The following is a 22619-nucleotide window of genomic DNA, read 5'->3' on the forward strand; positions in this document are numbered from 1 at the left end:
AATTTTTCATTTGCTTGGCATTGTGTTAGCTACTAGATATGCAATAATAATTAAGAGCCATTATTTTTATTCTTATGAAGTTTAAAATCCAATTGAGAATTTCAACTCTATTAGACTGGAAATTGTCACTCGTGATAAAAATTAAAATCTGGACCAAGTGAAAAATCAGTGACATTTCCTGGACTTATGAGAAAACTGGTGTTGCAGGGTGAACTTCCACCTGAAAAGTCTAAATCCAGGTGAGTCTAGGGAGGAATAGCTTAGATCAGCTTATGAAGAACAGAAGCTGAGGAACAGCTAAAAACTGATAGGAATACTTTGGTCATAATTTTCGTCAGTTTCTCCAGGCTAAGTGTGGACTGGTGTAAGAAGGAAAAATCCCTGAGGACTACAATTTTAGGAGGACCCCACACATTCCTGGGCTTTACCACCAGACAGGCCCTGGAGTTCTCATAGTGAAGATCTGAGAAATATCTCCTTTAACCTTGGGCATAGAAACAGAAGGGATATCATTGTGAAATATACCCATAGTCTTCTCCACTAAAAAATAAATTCTGGTGTGTGTGTATGTGTATGTGGGTGAGTGGGTAGAGAAGCAACTATGGGCCTCACCCAATTTAGCAGAAGGACATTTGTGGCCATGTTAGCCCCCTGTACCCTTCTTGTCTTACCTAAAATGGTGGGAGGATATAATCAAGGACAGGTTATGAATGCAAGAAAAAATAGATTGGGAATAATGCAGTCAGTTCAAGGAACAAAAAGCATAGGAAAGAGCATTTTACTGCTGGAGAAAAACTTGCCAAGTATAAAGTTATGAGACAGAAGTGACATAAACACTAAGATTAGAAGAGCTGGAAGTCCCTGGCACCTCCAGCTAAAATAAACATTCAACACAGCCCAACTCCAGGCCAGATGGTCACCAAAGGCCTCAGTTGTGATTATATGATACAACATGTCTGACTTTCCACATTTAGAAGCCATGTCAAAAGCAAGAAAGATACAGAGCCAAGAGAAAATATAAACAATAGGACCAGATTCTGATAAGACACATAGGTTGTAATAATCAAATAGGAAGTTTAAAATAATTATGGTTAATTTCACAAAGATTCTAGTGGAAAAAGTAGATAGTAAAACTGATAAATGATTAATGTAGGTAGAAATATGGAAACTCTGAGAAAAACTCAAAACAAAATGTTGAAAATTTTAAAAAGCGAGATAGAGACATTATAAGAGAAGTGAAAAACCCATTTGATGGCTTTATCATGGCCAAGGAAACCCAGGAGACTTCAAGATACATCAATAGAAACATCTCAAAATGAAAAATAAACCCCAAAAGTAGTTAAAAGAAAAAAAGAAAATGGAGCATCTAAAACATTGTTGAAATTTTAAAATGTATGGTAAGTACATAATTAAATAGCAGTAAAAACAAAACAGAAGAAATATTTAAAGTAACAGTAACTCAAAACTTTCTAGAAATAATGACAGACATAACTGACCAGATCTAGGAAACTCAGAGAATGCCAACCGAGATAAATACAATAAACAAATGAAAACCACCTTGTCATATCATATTTAAACAGCAAAAAAAAAAAAAAAAAGGAAAATTTCGAAAAAAGTCTAGGGGGAAGAAACACATTACTTAGAGAGAAACAATGACAATAGCAAAAGGAGAGTAATAGAATAATGGGAATTGAAGTAAAAACAAAATATCTTTCAAAAGTAAAGGAGAAACAAACACATTCTCTGACCAGAATGAAAACATAAAAATCAGCGTTAGACCTTCCTGTCAAGAAATGTTAATAGAAGTTTTCAGGGATAAATATATATATATATATATATCAGAATGTCAATCTATATAAAGAAAACAAAAACCTCAGAGACATAAAAAATGAAAAAAAATATATTATTCTTAATTGATCTTTAGGACATTAAAAAAAGTGATAATAGCAAAAACATATCAAATAATTACAACTATAATGTTTACGAATTTTCTGGAGATACCATAAGAAAATACCTGAGAGAGAACGACTTAAACCACAGAAATGAATTTCTTCACAGTTCTGAAAGCTACATGTCCAATATCAAGGTGTGGGTGGGTCCATATTCTCCTTAGACCTCCCTGCATTTGCAGGTGGCAGCCGTCTGGGCTGTGTCCTCAGGGTCCTTACTCTCTGTGAGTGCATCCTTGGTGTCTCTCTGTATTTCCTAATCTCTTCTTATAAGCATATTAGTCAGATTAATTAGGGCCCACATTAATAGACTAATTTTATCTTAATTACCTCTTTAAAGTCCTAATCCCCAAATGCAGTTGCATTTTGAAGTACTGAGGGTTAGGGCTTTAACATATAAATTTTGAGGGAACACAATTTAGTCCACAAAAAATATGTAGAATAAGTCAAATTAATAGGAAAAATAAAAGCAATGAGAGAGACTGAGAATCCTCTGTTACAGGTATTTGTACTACATGTGAAGGACATTACTGGTATTTGAAGAAAGACTTAAACTAAAGAAAAAAAAAGTAGTTAAAAACTAGGGCAAACATTATTTTGTTAATACTTTATACTTTTGAAAGAAATGTGGAGATAAAGGAATAAAAACCAAACATAATACACTTAAAACTGTAAAAAAAAATCTGGATATTAACCTGACCATATCAATTGTCGTATTAAGTGCACAGGTTCTAAATATACCAATTAAAAGACAGAGATCATCAGAGAGGATTAAAAAAAAAAAAGTCTTGGGTGGCACCTGCGGATCAAAGAAGCAGGGCACTGGCCCCATTTGCTGGAGATGGCAGGTTCAAACCCAGACCCACCAAAAACTGCAAAAACTGGAAAAAAAAATGCCTTGAATACATTTCTAAAATAGAGTCCACTTAAATGTAAAGGGCACAGATATCTCAAAAGTAAGAAGACCAAGAAAGATACATGTGTTATGCCAACAGTAATCAAAAGAATAACAGGGCAGCAGTATTAAATTCAGACAAAGCAGAATTCAACACAAGGAATATTATCAGGGCTAAAGAAAGTATTACATAAGGAGAAAGGGATCAACTCTAAGGAGCGATGACAATGCTAAATTCACCTTCAACCAACAACAGAAAGTCAAAATACATAAGGTAAAACCTGACACAACTGTAAAGTAAAATGTAAAAACATCCATTACATTTCGAGACTTTAACACCCTTCATTCAATAATTGATAGGCCAAAAAGGCAGAAAGTAAGGATACACTCACCTATGTGACATTACAGGGCACCTCAAAGCCACAGGGTATCTCTAAAGTCACTATGCATAGGGGAAATAGTAAGGTATAGCTAAATGTAACCTTATTTACAATATATTCATTAAAAAAATTTACAAAGATATAGAAAATATTTTATAACATTTTATAATAAATATTTTGTAATTTTCCCTATGTATGCTGACTTTAGAGGAAGCTTTTGGGCAATCCCATGACCAACTTGATCCAGCTGACATTATGGAATACTTTATCCAACAAAAGAAGTAATCACGTTTTTCACAAACTCACATAAAATATTCACAAAAGTAGACAACAATTTGGATCATAAAATATAACTGAAAATTGAAAAGAATTTAAATCACATATGGCATGCTTTCAGACCACAGTAGAGTTAAACTGAAGACCATTCACAGATAACTGGAAAATTTTCCAACTCTCTAGAGAATAAAAAGCACAATTCACAATAATGCATCGATTATAAAAGAAAACTTTAAAATAATTTAAAAAAACAATTTGAAGTCAACAAATATGAACTACAATACCAAAATTGTAAGAGTCAGTGACATCAATCTTTAAAAAAAATTACAGCAACAAGTGACTATATTAGCAAAGAAGAAAATTTAGAGCATTCAGTTTAGGGAACTGGAAATGGAAAAGGAACTGAAGCGGAAAACAAAGAGAAGAGAAGAAATGACAGAAATGAAAGTAAAAACCAAAGACTTGGAAACACACAGATATACTGAAAAGCAGCGAAACCAAAAGTTGCTTTTCTGAAAAGATGTTAAAATTGGTAAATCTCTACCCCAGCTAACAAAGAAGGGGTAAAATAGAGAAACAATATTTAGATTACCAATATCAGACATAAAATAGGGGTGATCCCTGCTGATTCCATGTTATTGAAAGGGTAACATTTTAAGATTACACTATGAATCAATCTGAAACCATACAATTTGCCTTCCAGTTATTCCCTTGCACAGCCCCTGGTAAGCACTGCTGTATTTTCTGTCTCTATGAATTTGACCACTCTAGGTACCTCATGCAAATGGAATCAGTTCATATTTCTTCTTTTACTTCTTTTTTATCTGATTTATTTCTCTTAGCACAATGCCTTCAAGATTCATCCAGGTTGTAACAGGCCTCACAATTTCAAGTCTTCCTAAGGTGGAATAATTTTTCATTTCACGTTCATAGTACATTTTGATTATTCATTCTTGTAGTGATAGACATTCATGTTGGTCCTTCCTTCCGGGTAGCTTAAATAATGGTACTGTGAACATTGATTGGTATAGCAGCTTTAGTTTTTTCTCTGTTTTGAACTATATTGAGTTAATTGGTAATTCTGTGTTTAATATTTGAAAAACTGGCTTAGCACCTGTGGCTCAAGTGGCTAAGGCGCCAGCCACATACACCTAAGGTGGCGGGTTCGAATCCAGTCCGGGCCCACCAAACAACAATGACGACTGCAACCAAAAAATAGCTGGGTGTTGTGGCAGGTGTCTGTGCTGTGATCCCAGCTACTTGAGAGGGGGAGGCAGGAGACTCACTTGAGCCCAGGAGTCAAAGGTTGCTGTGAGCTGTGATGCCACAGCACTCTACACAGGGTGACATCTTGAGACTCTGTCTCAAAAAATAAAAATAAAACAATAATATTTGAAGAACTGTCAAACTCTTTTCCAGAGTGGCTGCACCACTTTTCCTTCCCACCATCAATGCACAGGAGTACCAATATCTCCACATGCAATTGTGTCCTGTATGAATCTAATACAGCTGCTTGTTTTATACTGCAGTTCAAATTTTCCATTCTCTTACTGATCTTCTGGATGGTCGTTCTATCCTTTATTGAAAGTGACACACTGAACGTCACAACAATTATTGTTGCACTGCCAATTTCTCCCTTCAAACCTGTCAGTCTTTGCCTCATATCCAGTGTTTTCATATTTTGATGTTGGGTTCTTGTCTGCTTCTAATCCTTACGTCTTGTTGGATGATAGCTCTGTTATAAATATGTAATGTCCTTCTTGTCTCTGGTAATAATTTTTGACAATGTTCATTCCATCTGATCTCAATAAAGCCAACTAAATATACACGTGTACTGTCTTTTCTTAATGTTTGGATAACATTTTGTTTTTCAGTTTTAACTCATTTCTATCTTTGATCTAGTGAGTCTTTGCGATATCACTTTATCTTCAAGCCCAGCCCCGGCCAAAAACTGAAAAAAAAAAAAATAGCCAGGTGTTGCGTTGGGCACCTGTAGTTCCAGCTACTTGGAGGCTGAGGCAAGAGGATCTCTTAAGCCCAAGGGTTTGCTGTAACAAACTCTCTTGTTTATTGAGGTTGCTATAAGCTATAATACCATGGCACTCCAATGAGGACAACAAAGTGAGGCTTTGTCTTAAAAAAAAAAAAGAAAGAAAGAAAGAAAGAAAATATCTGTGTCTGCAATAAGGTAGTTTTGAAGCAAATAAAGAGAAAGTGATACGTTACTAGGTTATCAATTAAGAAGGGAGAAGAAATGCCTACTACAAAAAGAAACAGTAAGTGACCTAAAACCACTGAAGCAAGTTGATGTATGCAGAAACACTCTTAAAAGGAATGTTTTAAGAGTTTACAAAAATGTTTAAGTTATTTTCAAGTCAGTAAAAGACATTCCGGGTTCATTAAAAATATCCAGGTTTCTTTTATTTCTTTTTCTCTTTTTAAAATTTTATTCTTTCAGTTTCCTTGAGGGTATAAAGATTTTATTTCTTATTGAAGCTGCTTCACAGAAGTTTGGATACATCAATGGGCATGTGAACAAAGTACAGAAACAGTATTGTTTTCCTAAGCGTATGGCTATAGGAGAGAAGAGAAGTTTTCTCTTAATCTTCTGGATGTTTGCTGAACATCGCTGACCAGAAGCAGATTAATAGGAGAAAAGGCATACAAATTTATTAATGTGTATACAGCAGCCTTCAGAAGGAAAAGTCAAAGATACACAGAAAAGTGCCTACTTTTATGCTTAAGGTCCATAAAATACGGACTGCCATGTAGAAATATGATTGGACAGGGAGCGTATGATCTAATGCTCTGACCTAACCAGTGGAGAAAGCCAGCGAGGCCTGCTGTTCTAGATTTTTCCTTGTGTGTCTGAGCACACATCCTTCCTTCTCCATCCTTCTGGGAATGAAGCAGGACGCTGGCTCAGGGATCTAAAGCCCTACAGTCAAACAAGGTCAGTTAGATGACTTCTTTATGGCCAGTTTTTACACAGAAATGCAGAAGGAATGTTAGATTAACATTTATAGGTTTTCCAGCTGAGTTGAGAAAAGGATTTTGGCTTCTATGACTTGCCTTGGGAAAAAGTAATTCTACTTTTCATGGCTAACCTCGGGGGATAATAAAACTGAGAGTCAGGAAGGCAGGAGACGGTGAGAGGAAAACTTTTCTTGTGAGGTTGATTCATTTTGGGGAATTGTTTTCTGAGCTTCAACAGGACTATCATTCTTTTGTCCTTGGGACATTCATTAATAAGTCTTGGAAGTAGTGACCATAATGCCCAGTTTGCAAAACTGTTACTGAACAGTAACATTTGGTTCACTGATGAAATTAAGATGGACATCAAAGGATCCCTTCAACTAAATGATATGTAGGGGCCACATTTTCAAAATCTGTGGGGTACAATAAAAGTAACCATCAGGGGAATGTTCATAGCCTTAAATGCTTAAATCAGACAGAAAAATCACAAATTAACAACCAAATGTCACATCTCAAAAAAAAGAAAACCCAATTTTTGTAAGGGGTAAAATGTATGGGTTGAGTTTCAGTCTTTTACATGTGGTTATCCAGTTCTCCCAGCACCATTTGTTGAATACGGATTCTTTTCCCACTGTCTGCTTTTGTTTGGTTTATCAAAGATCAGATGGCAAATAGAGATTGATCTCTTGGTTTTCTATTCTGTTCCAAATATTGCTGTCTCTATTTTTGTGCCAATACCATGCTGTTTTGATTACTGTGGACTTGTAATATAGCCTGAAGTTTGGTAAGGTGATTCCTCCAACTTTGTTTTTATTGCTAAGAATAGCCTTAGCTATAGAGTTTTTTTTTCTTGTTCCAAACAAAACAAAGTACTATTTTTTCCAGTTCTGCAAAATATGATGTTGGTATTTTAAAGGGGATTGCATTGAGTCTGTAGATTGTTCTCTTCAGAGACTGGGTGATGAGCGATAGAATGTAAGGATGATGTCGGAAGTGGTGAAGGGGTTCTCACCCTATAGCATTCCAACATAAACAGATACACCCTATACTAGTGAATCAACATGAATCAGCGCATCATATTTAACTCAGAACCCTTAAGTTTAAGGTCCTCAGTATAGACTAAACGTAAAAAAAATGAAAAAAAAGGGAGATTTAAAAATGTGTGAGTGATTGTGAGTTGCAGAAGAAACCCTGTAACAGCAGAGCTAGCAACACCCGTGTTAAATACATTCAGGGAGGGACGCCAACTCCTCCAGGCAGGGGAGCAGGTGCTCCAGCAGGCCGGCCTCCCGATAGTGTCATGCAGAACCATCCTGTCCTGATGCCCTCCATGTCTGCTCCCATGAAGAGCTGTCTTTTGCTAGGAGGCCAGGTGAGAGACATGGGTCACTATGAAAGTTTTGAGACAGACTGTGTTATGGTCCATTATTTCACTTCCAAGAAACCCAGTGGATGACAACTTTTCTGATTGTCCTGTACAAGGTTCAACTTCCTCAGCTTACAGGTGTTGCTGGGAGGGCTTCACTTCTTTCCATTTTCACAGATTTTATGTTGTTTGATTTTTGTGTATCTCAAAACTTTCGTAATGACCCATGTGCACTGGGGGTATATATTTAATTCCCTCTGCACAATCTCTCCTTGGCATGCATGCCTGATTTGATTCCCTGACAGCTCATCCTGCTTCTGAGTAGCTGAAGGCCTAAGCTCTAAATTGACAATTCCTCAAATCGCTCTGCAATCCTTTAATCTGGGAAAGGCCCAGAAGAAACCCTCCGTCTCACTCCATGCTCGACTCACATGGGCAGCTCCATGGGGTTAATAATATGTGATATAAAGAGACATTACTTTTCAGTGTTTGTGGGTTAAAGGGTCATTGTGTAAGAGCAGTAAAATTAAGCTTGCAGGGGTAAAATGTAGTCACGTACAGAGTTTTACCTTTACTTAGTCAGTCCACCATGCTGTAAGCAGCGACATTTTAGACATACTCTGCCTATGCCTTGTCTACTAGTAAAGAAAATTATAGAACTCCATCTGCAATTGATATTTAACCACAATGCCACTTGAAATGTGCTGCTTAGGCCATTGTGAAAAAGAAGTTAGCAATCCTGCCTCTATTTGTTTCCAAAAAGGAAAAAAAAATGTCAAGCCTGCCAATATGGCTCCATGAAGTGATTTCCAAGAGGTTCACAAAACAGCTTTCTGCCATTGCTCTTACGTACTATCATTTCAGAAAAACGGTATCTCTTTCTCTCCTCCCTGCTGCACTTTGGCCACCAGAATCAATACAAAATACACTTCTTAATTATACCTACACCTCTCTGGGGGCTTACGCATGGCTCATTTAGGGAGAAAGTCCCTCTTCTCTCAACACTACCCTCACTCCATCTGTGTCAGAATCCTGAGGCAGACAGAGGTAGTTCCCATCTGCAGAGACTTCTTTGCTTTGCACTGAGTTCTAAGGCAGGTGTTAGTGCACCCTGCCTGTACCCTTACTGCCTAATTGTTTAAATTTATACAAATATAGCTTTTAATAATATATAGTTCTCAAACAGGCATTCATATTTTAAGAAAAGAGAAAATGAAAAGTCTAATCATTTAGCCTTTGAGATAGCAGCATAGATCTGGAGAGATTTAAGAGTGGAAAAGTCTTCACAAGGAAACCTGGAGAATGGCCTCTTTCCCCCAGAAGCCAATGTGGTTTAAATAATAATAGTTTTAAAGTCTGATTGCTTGTATTATCTTCCAGAGTTAATATTTCTAGCTGGGTGACTTTGGAAATCCTCCTTATCTTCTCTGTACCTTATTTTCCTCATTAAAAAATGAGAGTCATAACAATAGAATTGTTCATTATAAAAGATTAATGGGTAAATTCATGAAAAATACTTAGAAGGGCACGTGGCACAAAATAAAGAGTAGGTAGATTTTAGCTATGGCAATCAAATATAGTTTGGAATCAGGCATACTAGGTGCATGTCCCAAATCTATCACCTCCTTATTTAACCACATACAACCTCAGTTTTCTAAATCTACAAAACAGACACAAGAAGATTGCATAGTTTATGAGACAATGTACATAAATATCTTATCATAGCAGTGGATATCTAACACTGACTAGCTTTTGATAAACATGCTGATAATATGGTTATGCATTACTAACAATAACGATGTGATGGGACAGATGGACCACTAGGCGATTTTGTCATTGCTGTGGGGTGACTTCATGGAGTGACTTATACAACCTAGAGGGTGTAGCTCCCTGCACACCAAGGTGGTGTATTACTCTGAGAATACACAGCATGTTACTGTACCAGATACTGTAGCCAACTGTAACACAATGGTATGCAAGGGTCCTCAAACTTTTTAAACAGGGGGCCAGTTCACTGTCCCTCAGACCATTGGAGGGCCGGACTGCGGGCCCCAGGATGAGTCGGCTGCCAAGCAGGACAGGCAGCAGCGGCGAAACACCCGGCGGGCCAGATAAATGTCCTAGGAGGGCTGCATGTGGCCCACAGGCTGTAGTTTGAGGATGCCTGAAAGTATTTGTGGATCTAAACATAGAATAAGTACAATAAAAATACAGTATTCTATTTTGCACTATGACACAAGCAGGACATCATCAACTAAACTGTCCTTCTGTATTTCATGACTTTCTTTAGTAACTTTGTCTACGCAGTTCTCTGGATCCCCACCCCTTTAAATTTGCTCAGGTAGTGAAGACTACCCAACACCAACATAAATCAGTTCAAACACCAGTAATAGATAAGATGCAATTTATTCTATATTTAAAACAAGAGGGTGATACAAAGTCAGACTGAATACATGCTGGTTTCTTCCATCCCTTATCTCCCAGTTCCTCACTCTTCTAAAGCTTTCAGTCTGTATAAAAGATGAAATAGGTAGAAGAAACATGCATGTCGTTTGACCTAGATTAGCTAAGGTACTTTGTACTTCAAACCGTCCCACATTTGAAATTAACAACTATAATAGTCCTCGTTTACTGAACATCTTCTCACTGTACTACGCGTTGTCTTTATAGAGTCCTAAAACCCATTATTCCATAATAGTTAGTACTTCTGCTTTTCTGATGGGGTAATGAAGGCTCAGACAGTGAACTAACCCACGCACAGACCACACAGCTAATGCCTGATGTGTACTGGTTGTGAAAGCAGAAGTGTCCATACTCTCAGTGACACTCACCCCAAAATTAAAGCAAATGGTATCTGTAAGCGTTACGGATCTGTAGGTTATTATAAAGTCTGTATTCATTTTGAGGCCCCATAGATGCTTTCTCTAAGTTGTTTTCAAATTTTAAAGCTATTAAAAAGGAAAATGGAGATACATTCTACTCTGAAACACAGCAGAATACTTAGAAAATAATTAGCTTCTTTAATGAAATGGTGACCGGAAAAGGAGCATAGAATGACCCTGGGTGGTCACTGTGTCTGGAACAGCCTTTTTTTTTTTTCAGCAAACAGACTGGTTGGTGGGTAGAAGATGATGATCAACTCAAAGAAAATTACACCTGCTGACCAGTTAAGTAAGATCCTTGGAGTGAGCATTACCATTGTTAGAAATTTCTGAGATCTTGAAGGAAATAGCAGTGTGCATAATTGTTTCTTTCAAATACTGAAATCCATTGTGATGATAAGCGAGTGGTATAGAAAGCCCCGACTTACTTCATATGCTAGGAATGGCTACGTTGTGAAATTTTATAAGTAGTGCCTGAAATCTACTGTATTCTTTCCATAAAAATAAATATAATTAAATAAGATTTTGAAAAAACAGTCTTTTCTTTCTTTTTATTTATTTATTTATTTATTTTTGGTCAGGGCTGAGTTTGAACCCGTCACCTCTGGCATATGGGGCCAGCACCCTACCCTTTTGAACAACAGGCGCCACCCAAAACGGTCTTTTCTAAGAACAGAGTTTAGCTTGTCTTTGTATAAACTTCAAAATACTCCTTTGACTAAAAGTACCTAAAGAACAGATCAAGCTTTGGATATGTATATTTATAAAAAAGTAAGAATTATTACTTTAACAAATTTTGGTGACTTTGTGTAATTTCCTACACCTTCACCCCACTTAAATTTGCTCAGTTGGTCAAGTCCACCCAACACCAACATAAATCAGCTTAACCACCATTCACTATTAGCTCTTCTGCCAAGTACCTGCCATTCTGCTCAGCACAGAGGTTTCACCAATGAGTAAGATGCAATTTCTAACCTCAAGAGGCAGACAACCTGATCGGGAGAATGGCTAGTATGGTAGAAATAAGTGTGAAGTTTCACCTTCCACCTGATAATTGCTTTAGTGAAGGAAGATAGAAATATTTGTAGACCAGTTCTGAAATCAGAGTAGGTTGCTCTTAGGACTAGCATTCTGCAGATAGGACCAGCAATCTGTACTGTAGTATTAACATTCACCTTCCTCCTGTGCTTAGGTCTTACGTCTAGGTCTTAGACAAATTGGCACAACGATGGCAACTGAGAAACTTAATTCATCTAATAAGTCTTTACAATACATTATAGAATTTATGGAACACATTGCCATAATTACAGAGAAATGGGGTAAGTCTGATGTGAGTGCCCCTCCCATTATCCTGATAGCAGTGTCACATTTTATTCCTAATCTCTGTCTGTTCTCAGCAATGTTGCTTCCATATTCATTCCTGGATTGGGATAGTTTGTGTTTCTGCTGATTCTATAGTTTTGTGTCATCTCAGAGTGATCTTCCCAATGGGCCTCTTTCCAATCAGCACTTCTCCTCAGCTCTTCCTCTTAACTGCCACCGAATTTCACAGAACTTGTGGAGATGAGGAGGGATTAAATCACAGCAATGCAAATGACTTCAATATTAGACATTTCTAGAGGGAAAAAAGTTCACACTCATTTCCTAAATTCAGATACCAGATCCACTCATGGCCTCCTCTCTCTTCCCTGTTACCATCTTCCACTTAAGCCCCATGCTCTCCTATCTGTTTATTTTTATGGAGATCATTTATTTACGTGTGACTCTTACCTTGGTTCCTTGTATAGGAAGGAGATGATTTAGGCACCTAGGGTTGCATCCCTTTCAACAAGGGGCATATAATGATCTTAACAAAAGAAAGACATTCTGGGCACTAATTTTAAGATGATATATAGCTTCACTGTTCTACCATACTTGAATGGGAATAAGCAGATGATTTAACAATAGAAGTCACATATATACTCCATCTCCCAGATGGACTCCAGAGTTCTTGTGAATGGATTCATATTTTAAACTCCTTTTGATCTCCTGTTTCATTTAATATAGTACTCTAAGCACAATACTCCTGGAAGGCAGGGGATGGTCCGCACACTAAGTGAGCATATGTTTTCACTTTTGTCGAAGCAGAAAAATGTAGGAGGTAGCATTTTTTGGAAAAAACAGGCTTTATAGCAAAGCCACTTACTATAGGAATTTGGGGTAAATGATTTAACTATTCTGAGATCCAGTACGTTTCTCTGCCAAACTGATTTCATATGTCACAGGAATGTTGTGAGAATTAAATGAGGTAAGACATCAAAATACAATTATGTTTCTTCCTCATTTTCACAGTATAGTCTTGTGAGTGGAAAAAAAAAAGGACAGAATGAAAAGTTTTAAGTGCTCGCCAAGCCTGTCATTCAGTGTGAATAAAGGCAAACTTTCAGTTGACTACGAGTTGGGTGTTAGGTCTCATTTGCCCTTCGGCCTATGTGGCTTCATTTGCTGTGGCCCACAAGGTATTAACACATGTTTAGCCTCTGTGAACTTGATGCTTAACATCTGCCCTCCATGCACCTGCCAGGCACACCTCATTCTGGGAAAACTGATAACGTGCGTGGGCCATGGTGCCTTGACCTCCTGCCTCTCTCATCACCTCTTCACTCTCTATGGGCACATTTTTCAAATATAAATCAAGCATTCTGGGTCCAGACCCCCAACCACCTCTTACTAGGCTGTCAGATTGCAGACATCATCTTCCTGCCCTCATCACCCCACAGCCAGGTACCAGACAACTAGAGATGGTCTCTGTGCTCCAGAACCCATTAAAATTGTTCAATGACAAGTATACAGACCAAGCCTCATCTGTTTCTTCCTGTAACAACCATAATGGAAGCTGCCTCTCGGCTTCCCACTCACCTTCTGCCTCCTGGACCAGCCTGATACTCCCCCCATGGTCCTTGTGTGGTGTGGGACCTCATCTTGGGAACTATAACAAATTACCTTTTCAATAAAAGTTGTCTCCTGACAACTCTATCTCATATTTTCTATATTAATGCACTATAGTGTAAGCAACCAGCATAATCAGGGAGGTGTTGATATGAGCATTGATTCTTACTTTGCTATTAAGCCAACTGCTCCAGCTTTACATTTTCTCTTAACTAGATTTTTGAAAAGGGATTATATTGGCCCATAGTTACATGTTTATTTCATTTATGAAAAAAATTCAATATTTGGTTTCTTATTGGACCTGAATATTGTTACATTTATGATTTTAGAAGATGTAAGAAGAACACACACTGTCATGGTCTCAAAACTAGTGGGGAGACAGAAAATAGCAAATCATCAGGCAAATACACGTAAACTGACATGTACGTAAATGGCTATGGAGATTCATTAACTGTGTGAGGATTTTTGACATAGTTTGGTGGGTCAAGGAGAGGATCCCTGGAGGTGACAGCTGAGTTGAGATCTGAAAGGAAAACAGGAGTCTGGTGGTGAGGAGGAAATGCCCTTCCCTGGGTAGACACCAACCCAAGAGCAGCAAAAACATTTACTGCCTCTCTCCTATCACCCATAAACGTCTTCTTTTTTTTTTTTATTTTAACAAGGAAAGTTATAGAACATGTACATTTTTTTAAACAATCCTGAACTCTCCTCATATGGCACAGTTTTGATATGACCTTATTTGATATTAAAGGCACATTTGTACTCATTAGCAGCCTAGAACCCATGTGAAGTATGTTCTAAAACAAAAACATCTAATTTGGCAATGTACTTAGTACTTTGGTACTAAGATGGAACTAACCAGAAATAGAATAAAATACTTTCTCTTGCAACATGCCGAAGAGACATTACAGTACAAAGAATTAAACAGGATCACTCACCCTGAGATTCTAGACACATCAAGTAACTGAATGAGGCAGGCTGGGGACACAGGGAAATAAGGGCACTGGAGAGAACTTCTAGAGTAACTTTTATGTAATTTCATAATCATAATTGCAGAGCTAGATGCCACTTGTTCTTCATTTGATGCTTACAGCTTTGCTTAGCTTGAGAGAAGCCAGGTGACTTGCTGAGGGATACACAGCTAATTAGCTCCTCAGTCAGAGCCGGGCTCTCTTCCTCCAACTCCATAGCATGTGGCAGGAATCGGAGCCATACAGCCACAGTGAAAGTGCTATGACATAACGGGGAGGTATTTTAGGGACATGTTCTCATATTGGAGTCTTTTTTAAGACTTTGTGCTGCTAAATGTGTTTAGAAATAGATTCACTTCCCTGTCCCCATGTATCCCCAGAAGGTTATACTGCAATTGACCCTGCCAGGAAAAATCCACAGGGGCCAGGACCGCATTGCTTAAAGATGTCAGCTCACCTGTGGAGTTACTCAATAGAGGAAACAAAGCTTTAAATCAAGGTCAAAAGATTTTTAGGTAACAAATTCTGTATCTTTGACTTGTCAGTTCCTTCTGTCCTTCTTTCCCTAGTGTATATTAACACAATAGAAAAAACATTATTATCATGCTTTCTTTTCCAGTTTATGTCTAAAAATCCCACGTCAGAACCGGAATTACAGGTTTCGTTTTGCAAGTTGTGTCTTCAAACTAGTTAAAGCAAGTTCCTTGAATAGTGAACGATGGTTTCTAACCTAAATAGCACCTCTACTAATGAGTTAGTGCATTCTCTCAGAAAATAGTAATTGAGTAATTACTGTAATTGTTTTGCAACATGCTATCTTTTGAGAGAACCATGATTCCTGTTCATTGAGAGCTTCACTTCTCTTAAGTTTGGAGAGAAGAAAAGAAAAGAAAAGAGAGGGGAGGGGAAGAAAGGGAAGGGGAAAAAGGGAAGATTAAAAAAGAAAAGATTAAAAAAAGAAAGAAAGAAAAGAGAAAACAACCTTTCCGCCAGTCTGGGAAATCCTTCCGCAATGGAGAGCCCTGTCTGAAGATTCCTGTATGGTCTAGCTCAGGTGTTAGCTCCCCTCTGCGGCCCTGACCTTCCCCACATGAGTTATGTGACTTTCCACTTTGCTCTGACATTACTCTGTCCTCAGGCAGCTATGGCTCTGCTGATGTCCAGCTGTGATCAAAGGCTTATGTGCCTTTATTCCCCCATCACATTACAAACATTTAAAGGTTACTGACCATATTTTATTTATCTTCACATTCTAAATAAAAGAATATAGAACATTTTAGATGCCCCAGCGATGTGGAGATGATGAAAAGTACACTCATCCCAACATCTGTATGTTTCACATGGGCAGGGAAGATGTGCACACCTCCAAGGAAGTTCTGAACATGGGACTGGGTAGGAGATCCATCAGTTTAATGGATAAATGTGCATGAATATAATTAATTGAGGGGTTAATTGAGGGGAAAACACTATGTGGGACTAACAGGAAAGGAGGACAAGACCAGTGCTAACTAAAATAAAGAAAAAGAAAGAAAATTTGTAGATACTGTCACGGTGGTAGTTAGGTTTTAGAAGACTGAATTTTGGATACAGAGAAAAGAAGGGGGCAGAAACTTCAAATAAAAGATAGTTGGGAGTAGTAAAGATATATTAATGAGACAGAATCTACCACGTTTAAAGAGAGGCTGGTTAGAATATTGCCATGGATGTAGGAAAGCAGAGTCAGTAATACCTACACAAGGTACACAAGGTTCACAAGGCATAGCTTGCAGGCTTTTTTTTTTTTCTTGCAATTTTTGGCCAGGGCTGGGTTTGAACCTGCCACCTCCAGTATATAGAGCTGGCACCCTACTCCTTGAGCCACAGGTGCCGCCTGCTTGCAGGCTTTTGAAGACCCGTGACAAGAGCCATCAAGCAAACACTGAGTAATACCGCAACATCAGTCAGCCGAACACATTTATCCCCTACTGAAGCAACATGGAGGTTCTGTAGCAACCTTGTTTTACTTTCCTAATTAATGCTAAATGGAGGTACAAATTTTTTAATGATGAGTTTTCACACTCCGTAAGACTTAGCAATGTATAAAGACAGCAGTTTGTAAATTTTTGCTGGCAATATCTAAAAATAAACACATCGCTGACATTTTAGCCCAACGTGTAATGTCTGTTAAAGTCAATTAAATAAATTTATCAGACTCGAAGATCCAGATCTTGCCTATCCGTGACTACACTCTCTGACAAGGATATCTCTAGCAATTTGAGAAGTGACTCCAGGAAAGCCAACATCTGGAACCAGATGGGTCTCCTGTCAAATACATACTTTACAACCTACTACCACAGAAGGTATTTAGCCTTTTTGAGCATGATTTTCATCTGTAAATCAGATCAAATACCTTGCAATCCCTATTTCAAGGGACTGCTGTTAAATATTCGAAGAAATAATTTTTTGAGTATAGTATCTGAAATGTACTAGGCACCACTAAAAGTTATTATTTGTTGTATTTCATTTATTTATTGGCATATATTCATTTATTTATTTGTTTAAATGTTCCTCTTGTAATAACCATGTGTGTTTGGTTCTATCATATGTGGTAGTGATACATTCGTGGATCAAACAAACAAAAAATCTTACTCTAATTTATTTTCATTTTGCTAGGAAGAAAGAGAGATTGAGACAGAGATAGAGAGAGAAAGAGAGAGTGAGAGAAGAAAAAGTCAGGTAAATAAAGAAATGAACTTCATACTATCTAATATAAATGACAACTGGTGGGGAGAAGAGCAAAATGAGGATGGCAATGAGGCAGGTCAGGGGTAGAGGAATTATAATTTTCGCTGAGACAGTGAAGAAAAGAGAATGAAGAAATGAGCCATTCCCATGCCTGGCAGAGAGCTTTCCATTCCAAGCACAGAGCAAGCACCAGAGCCCTGAGGTGTAGTGGAGCAGGCCTAGTCTAAGGCCAGCAAGGGAAACTCATGATCACCCAGGAATCAGCTGAAAATGGACTCAGGAGGGAAGGTGGCCAGACACCAAAACAGAAAATAAAAATAAAAAAGGAATGACTTTGAGTTTATTTATGAATAACATGAGAAAAATGGGAGGTATTTAGAAGTGAGAGGACATGACCCGACACTTGACATTTTTAGCAGTAAGTTAGCTCTGGCAGCCCTGTAAACAGACTACATGGGAGCAGAAGCAGGCAGGACGTGGGTGGTTGCCCTCGGCCTCCATTGCAGACATATCAGACCTGGAGCCTGGAGGAAAGAGCAGCATTAAGAATGGTGAGGTCGGTGGCCTAAATCACTGCTGGAATGGCGCTGCCGTAAGAAGCTCGTGGAACATACTAGAAGCAACAGCTCTGCCTTCCATGGCCTCACGTTCCCCAAGAAAACAGTAACTTCAAAACAGCCCTGCTGTGTCTCCATTCCACTTGTCTCTCCACAGGTCCACAAAGAACGGTTAGTGTCTATTGCAGTAGCAATAAATAATCGAACAGAAAAGGAGCTCCCTTTGTGATGGCCTCTGTGCCAGGGTACAATAATGTGTTAGGCACTCCACATGGATTACTCCAGTCACTGGTTTAAGGGTGCTGTGGCATTTGGTTTTATTATTAGAAGAACTTCTGGACTGAGTAGCCCATCTACACTTCCCAACGCAACTGTCTATGATCTCTGGTGCCCGAAGTACATGAAGCTGCTACTAAAGGCACCTCAGACGTACAGAATGAGACTGTCTTATGTTGAGCCTAAGCATCTGAATTTTTAACAAGGCTATATGATATTTGTAATGTATACCAATATTTTAGAATTACTTCAAAGCATAACTGGTTGACTGATACTTGAAAAGAAATAAAATGATAGACTGGCCATATCCTGCATCATACTATAGGGTGTCTGTAAAGTTCATGTACAATCACATATTTTAAATTGCACATGAACTTTACAGCCACCCTGTATAGTTGTTTCCCATTATTGCTATAGTTCTAGCCATTATTTTATTAATAATTAAATGTAAAACTCTATAGAACAGATCCACACATGGCTCCTTATTTTACTATGAACAAGCTATTTCAATATAGATACGTCTGATTTCTTCCCAAATAAGTATGAATAATATATACTAGGCATGTTGAGAGCATTAGAGGCAAAGCATTCCGGTCCCACCTCTAGAGATGAGAAAAATTAATTGACTTACTAAATAATAAATTCTTTCTCTTTTGAGGGAAAAATGTTTAAACCACAAGTAATATCTGTTGTTGGCATCACTCTATAATAACCAGCACACAATAGGGTCAAATTAGTAATTTTAGAAAAATTTGAAGCAACTTATCACTAATTCCAGCCCAAGAGCCAGTATGCATTTTCTTTTTTAAAAACATCAGTACTAACTTTTGGGAAAAAAGAGAATTCATAATAAAAGAATAACAGAAAGCAATTATTACTTAGATAAAATAAAAATAGAGGGACTATATTTAGTTCTGTTATTCAAACTGTTTTGTTAATCACTCCCTGTCTACCACCCACCGCGCTCACTCATTGTTTGAATTAGAAAAACACAGCCCTATCTGGATGTTTAGCACCCCAGATAGTTTCAATAAAATTAGGAGTACCATGAAAATCCCTCAATGATGCTGTCCCATGGCAGTCTAATACTGAAATTTTGAATGCAGTTCGTGCCTGTGATCCCTGTGGTCTCTTCTAGAACAAGATCAAGTTTCAAAAAAGATTTAAGTCCTTGTCTCTGCATCATGGTTCCCACTGAGCCAGCAAGACAGTTATTTACTAATGTGTGCTGTAAAAGACACCAGTTCCCAGTAATACTCTAAGGTCAAGAGAATATAAGGAACACGTTCTCTTCTTGATTATACCAAACTCTTCATCAAAACCATGTGTCTGAGACATCCTGCAGTAAATATGTATGTTTGATTTTGTTTAAGCTGATGATGCCAGTCTTACCATATCAAGGAAGCATTTGGTCACTCAACACTGCAGTGAAACTGGGTCTTATGAAACACATTTGGGAAGCTCAGTTGTTCTTAGCCCAGTTTACAGGTGACTCTGACTGTAAGTGTCAGGATTACAAGAGCACACACAAGTGCCACACCAGTTCCTGATTTCAGGGGTTACTGATGTATTTATTCTCAAGAACTGTGGATTCTAGGAAGGAGGCTCCTGGAGGGCAGACCAGAGACATCCCCTCATCAGCTGCAGTCAACCACTCCAACAGCCAAGCAGAGAGGCGAGGGGAGGGAGGAAGGGTGCAGGGGAAGGAGGAGTGAGCAGGGAAGGAAGTGAACAAGGCGAAAACACACATGAGGAGGAACCACCAAAAATTTCTGGCAACATAAAAAGCCAGAACAGATCAACCCCCCTTGCCCAACGTGCCAAGAGGCAGCTACCACAGGGGAGCCCATCTATAAAGAAATTATGGAAATGGCAGAAAGGCAATTTAGAGTATGCATGGCAAAAAGAAGGAAGGAAATTGAAGGTAAAGTGGAAAACCACCAAAAGGATACCAAGAACTATGAATTCTGAAAACTTACCACACTGCCCATTCTCACTGATCCTGCAGTGTTCCAGGCACTTAGGTAGACACTAAGGGTTATAGCACAGGGGTACAAGCTCTCGGCAACTTCCAGCAAGCAGGAGACACAAACAGTTCACAGCTGAAGTCAGGATGAGGTTTAAGCTAATACATGTAACGCCCGCAGGTCAGGCCTGGGGTGGGCACAAACTCCATAGTCTTTCTTCCCTCTCTACTGCCCTAGGTCCTGGGAGGCACGTGGAAGGCAGCAAGGAACTGGTGAGCCGCAGACATGCAGGGCAGGCCTCAGTGAGGGCTCAGCACCAGCCCCCAGACATCTGCCAGTGGAAAACCTGCGGAGAGGAGCGCAGTCCCGAGGCAGGTGGGGCTGGTGATAAGCAAGCTCGGGAGCAAAGGCATGAGCAGGAAGGCGCAGTCCCAGACCCATCCTCCTCAGCACACACCCTCAGGCGGACAGAGCTGTGACCCCAAGTTAGGGAAACGGCAAATAAAACCGGAGTGTCTATTTACCCAGGGGATGCAGGCGATTCTGGGTGTGTGACCCTCAGGACCCACCTGAGGAGAGACCCTGGTCATTGACTGTGTTTCCCAAAGTAGTCCCACCAAGGAAGGTACTTGAAAATGGGGACCCAGAAAGCTCCAAGTTAATATTTAAAGACCAGTTGGTTGAGACAGATTTGCCTACCACATCGATTGGCCCAGGACTGATATCTGGCAAGGCAAAGTCAAATGCAGCACAGAACAATGGGCTCTAACCTATAAGAATCTAAGCCCAGGGTGAGGTGGTAAAGGCAAGGTTAAGGAATCAGAAGCAAAAACAGGACACTGTACCCTTCTGGGGCAGCCACTTGGGCCTGGGCTCTGCTCCCTAGGGCCCTGGCCCCACTAGCACAGAGATGCACACACACACACACACACACACACACACACACACTTTAAAACCAAACCAGGAGTCTGCTTCCACTCCTTTGGTAGAATTCCATGTGTTTCAAGGAGCAAACTGACCCAAACCACCCTTAATACATTCTGTAAAGGACAGAGATTGTATGGCAACCTCGTCATCTGAGGAATTCTTACCTATCAACCCTATTTCTGGTGAATCGTTTTGCTTCCATCAGAAAGGAGAGAAGATCTTGTTGCAGGAGATGAGAGAAGATCTTTTTATGCATCTCCCATTTTTCTTTTTCCATGACATGTAGCTGCCTGTCTATCAACAAATAGGGGCTGTTGGAGAAGTCTGTTTGCTAACTTGCCCAAATCAATATTAAGGGTGATACTTTGGGGTTATTCTCTCTTCCCATAGCTTTATCCCCTGCCCAGAGCAGAACAGCGGCGGGGCCTGGCGATCCACCCCCAGCTTCTTCAGTCCCTCCGATTGAGGGGAAGACAACTCAGGTGTCTCCTCTTTGTTAATATGTCTGTTTAAATTTTTCTCTGCCCTCTTTCCTGTTTCATGTGGTGCTTTCTTTGGTATGGGGATAAAAACTAGGGATGATTAAAGTTGTTTATGTTAAGACGTGAATAACTCATTTGATGCATCAATGGACATTGCATCTTAATGAGAACTTTCTGCGATGATAATGGTTATAAAGAATTTCATGTGGGAAGGGGGGACAGGGTACCTGCCTGCCTAGCATTTTCTGAAGTCTATTTATAAACTCTATTCCTTTCAAAAGTACCTCTCTTTTGTCCAGATCTTTATAGGTTATATGAATTACATGAATTTGAGTTAACTTTGAAAGGAGAGAAAGAGTAAGAGAGCAAGAGAGAGAGAGAAAGAGAGAGAGAGGAAGAAAGGGGAATTTAGATCCAGAAAGATCTATATGATTGCTTCAATCATGTTTTATTTGGGCATCTTATAACTGGATTTAATGAGCAAAGCTTCTGAAAGAAGCAGAAATTAGCAATTCTACACAGCAGTGAAGCTCTGAGAAGTCGAGCTAATGGACAAGCCACACAAAAATAAAGAGCTATGAGTTTCAATCGTTGTCAAACTCATGCTGCATCCTTATGGCAGAAACCCTAATCAAGTGGAGAGCATCCAGTTCGTTTTTGATTTTTTTTCTTTTAAGTAACCAAATTAGTCACTCATATAATATTCAATCTCTTATTCATTAGCCATAAAATGTGTTTTGCTTTATTTTGGGATGTAAGTTGCTGAAATTAAACAGAGAGTGACATACCAATTTGTGACTAGTCTTCCTATAAGTGGATGTCTTCAAATCATATATGCCCTTTTTTAAATGCCATTGGCCTGACACACATAATAAGTCCTGCAATGATTTGGATTTTGGTGCTCAAAACAGAGACATTCCTGCAAATTTTATGGTTCCATACTAGTATTAACTCTCCATCTTCTCAAAGGTTCAGCTACTTTGGTAGAAAGGAGGCCAACTGAACCCGTTATCCTGTTACTAACTTAAGTGTGAGTGTGAATGTGCATCTTAGATACTTAATA

The sequence above is a fragment of the Otolemur garnettii genome, unplaced genomic scaffold (genome assembly GCF_000181295.1).
Source record: "Otolemur garnettii isolate 467f Iridium unplaced genomic scaffold, OtoGar3 scaffold00059, whole genome shotgun sequence".
In the NCBI taxonomy this organism is placed as follows: domain Eukaryota; kingdom Metazoa; phylum Chordata; class Mammalia; order Primates; family Galagidae; genus Otolemur; species Otolemur garnettii.